The sequence below is a fragment of the Oratosquilla oratoria genome, chromosome 13, assembly GCF_046742065.1.
Source record: "Oratosquilla oratoria isolate Oo_2021 chromosome 13, ASM4674206v1, whole genome shotgun sequence".
NCBI lineage: Eukaryota > Metazoa > Arthropoda > Malacostraca > Stomatopoda > Squillidae > Oratosquilla > Oratosquilla oratoria.
This window is the reverse complement of record NC_134789.1, coordinates 60,124,700-60,128,104: the sequence shown is the minus strand read 5'-3', so window position 1 is coordinate 60,128,104 and position 3,405 is coordinate 60,124,700.

The window sequence follows — 3,405 nt, the reverse complement described above, 5'->3', positions numbered from 1 at the left end:
AAATACAGTAGATGAATAAACGAATGTAAATAAATGTAATATCATAAGAATTGTGAAACCTCACAATGTTATGCCATAACCAGTCAATTTAATAATGGCCTAAGTTAAGGGCTTTGATATGGCATAAGCAAAACAAAATATAACTACACATGTGAGAGGACAGTCCTAAAAATGATTAAAGTCTTTACACTGAAACATTTACAGTTTCTTGAAATGTATTTCTTTTCTCACTTCAAGATTATAATTCATTTGTATTGGTTGGATTTTTCACCTTTTACAAAAGTGTGGTGTGAATGTAGCGAATGTGACACGAACGGGGACGCGCTGTTGGCACTCCAGAAGGGGGGGGGGGTGTCAAAGAGGGTGCGGGGTTGGTGACCACCAGAAGGGGGGAATGCCCGCGCGTCGGTATGGGTAGCAGTGGATAGCAAGGGCCACGGGTATGTGGATGTGTGAGTGGATGAAGGTGGGAGACCCACAAAGGGAGTCGTGTTAGCGGTTAGACGGTAGGAAAATCAGCATAGGGCCCTATGCCGTGCGTGTCCAAGAAGAATTAAGGACTGACGCAGAAGCAACCACAGGGACGGAATTTCTACGGAAAACAAGTAAATCACCCTTCCCAACCACAAGCTATCTAGGCGCCAAGATGACCGCGCCAACGAGCTCCAGGAAGTCATTGAAGATTAACAGTATCACCCTGAGGCCGTTTGACGGCAATGGAGACGTCGCCAGGTGGCTTGAAAAGGCGGAGTTGGTCGCGAAGCTGACGGGAGTAACGGACGTGGCAAATTATATTGCCCTTAATTTGGAGAACGACGTGTCAGCCATCTATCTGGAAATGGCCGATGGTGAAGTAGATGCGGGGAAGGTGAAGAAAAGATTAAAAGAAGCTTTCAGTTAGTCAGTTTGATGCGTCTTGTCAGCTGCAAAGAATGCGGTGGGCAGGTGAACAGGTTGATGTTTTCACCAACGAAATCAGAAGGTTAGCAGGCCTGGCGACGTTCGAGGAGGGCGAAGGGTTGGAGAAACTAGTGAGGATGGTGTTTGTGAATGGTTTTCTAGATCGCATATCTGTTGGACTGCAGGAAATAAGTAATGCGGCGACGGCGAGTATGGACGAATTGATAATCCACGCTAGGTTCCTGACGAGGACAAAGGATGGAGGGCCGTTGGGGAACGCGGACAAGGATGGAGGGCCGTTGGGGAACGCGGACAAGGATGGAGGGCCATTGGGGAACGCGGACAAGGATGGAGGGCCGTTGGCGGCTGCGGTGAGAGAAGGGAAAACTTGGGGGCCCAGGGGTGACTACAGCGGATGGCGGGGGCCGTCTCGGGCCCGTTGTTACGAGTGTCGGCGACTAAGTCACCTCGCGAGGGACTGTAGAGAGATGGAGCTCGTCTGTTACTCGTGCAATCAGCCAGGACATATAGCCGATCGTGGATGTCTGGCTGAGAGGAAGACGCGTGAAGGCGCTGATAGATTCCGGCTGTTCAACCACGATCGTAATGACCGACGTGGTACAAGAGTTTAGACAGGGAGATGTAGCCCTGATGACGGGAGGGAGACAAAGTGCGTAGGTGACCAGGAATTTGAAATGATGGTAGAGGGCATTCCGATTTGACTAAGAGTGCTCGTCATTAGAACGGTTCTAAAGGGAACTGACGGGGTGCTGGGAATGGGTGCAATTGCCCAGCCTGGAGAAGTCGCGTTTATCGCCGGACAAGTAAGGGTAGGAGCGATACGCGACTCGAGTACGGAAGGGAGGACGAGGACCCGGCTGAGGCCGAAAGTGGACGTAGGAATGGCAATGAGGGCAGTGCCACCACGAAGCTCGACCCTGTCAAGAATGTGGCACCTTGCACGATTGAGGACGAAGATTTCCTGGCGGAATTTGATGGCCAGAAGTGGGAAGTAGAGTGGTACCCGAAAGAAGGCTCACCTCTTTTGAAGAACAAAGTCGATTGCTACAAACAGATTCTCGGAGAGGGGGTGAGGGACAACTTTGATTTTGAATGGAACACTGGATTGATGAGGGAATTTTGAGTCCTTGGGAGTAACCGTTGGAGGGTAGAATCTTGCCCTTGATGGTAATGGTACAGTCAACCAAGAAATTAGTGAGATACAAAGGTAGAACTTATTGCTTAACCAGACTGGGGTTTGGGCTCTGCTCGGCCCCGAGGATCATGACGAGAATCCTGAAGAAAGTACTGGAGAAGACTGAAACGATGAAGAAGATCATTGACTCGTACCTCGATGACGTACTGGTGGATGATAGCGTGGTATCAGCGTCGGACGCAGTGGAACGTTTGGCTCTGTACGGATTAATAGCGAAGGAGCCGGAAATGGTGGGAGGAAGAACAGTGTTGGGACTGCGACTGGTAAGAGACAGGACCGGAAACCTAGTGTTCAGGAGAGGCAACGAGATCCCGTGATTCGTGATTGGAAAAACATATGTTAGTTCCTGCCCCTCACACTTTGGTTTTATTATTCATCACAAAGGCAGCAAACCTTACATCTATATCGCTGACGATCCAATATAACAAAACTTAGAACCTATTCCAATATAAATCATTGCACTTAATATCACTGACAATCCAATATCACTAAATTTTGAAACTATTCTAATAGATAAATCACTTTGTATCACTGAGGATCAAATACACAACTCGTGTATACTGTACACCTCACTCCCGTGTTCACGGTCTCGAAAGACTCTCGAGTCCTAGCATATGGACCTCTCACTCCCTTCCGTGTTCATGGTCCCCAGTCCTGAACGTATGACCAAGTAACTATCCCCAAATGAGCTGATCTATTTTTATATTTCTAGGAGGCGTTAATTAAGCTTTGTGGGATATTACTACACCTAATCTCTGGCCGTCTCACTCCTCACCTCTTGATAACCATTACCGCTCATACTGAGGGGACACGATGGGTCACGATCATTACAATATTTCGGGCATGGTCCACGTCCTGGACATGTACGACACTAATGTTTAGTACACCCCTTTACTACCTGTGTATTCTCTTCATTCCACCTAAGGGTAAACTTTGTAATATTCTGTTTACTCCCCCCCTCCTTCCCTATCACTTATATATATGGCGTCTCACTAGAAAGTCGCGCTTCCCCTTTCAACAATGTAATTTGTAATATATTCTGTGAACTCTCCCTCAATCATTTTTATAGCGCCTGCAATATTCATGGCGTGTCACTATACTGTAAAGTCGCGCTTCCCCTTTCAACAATATAATTTGTAAAGTATTCTGTGCACTCTCCCTCCATCATTTTTTATATCGCCTGCAATCAGGCTCTACGAGATGTGGGTGCAGCCGGTGCGCCGCACCAGGGCCCATGAATATCAAAGTTCAAAATTGAAATGGGTAATTATGTGTGACATATCGTCCTA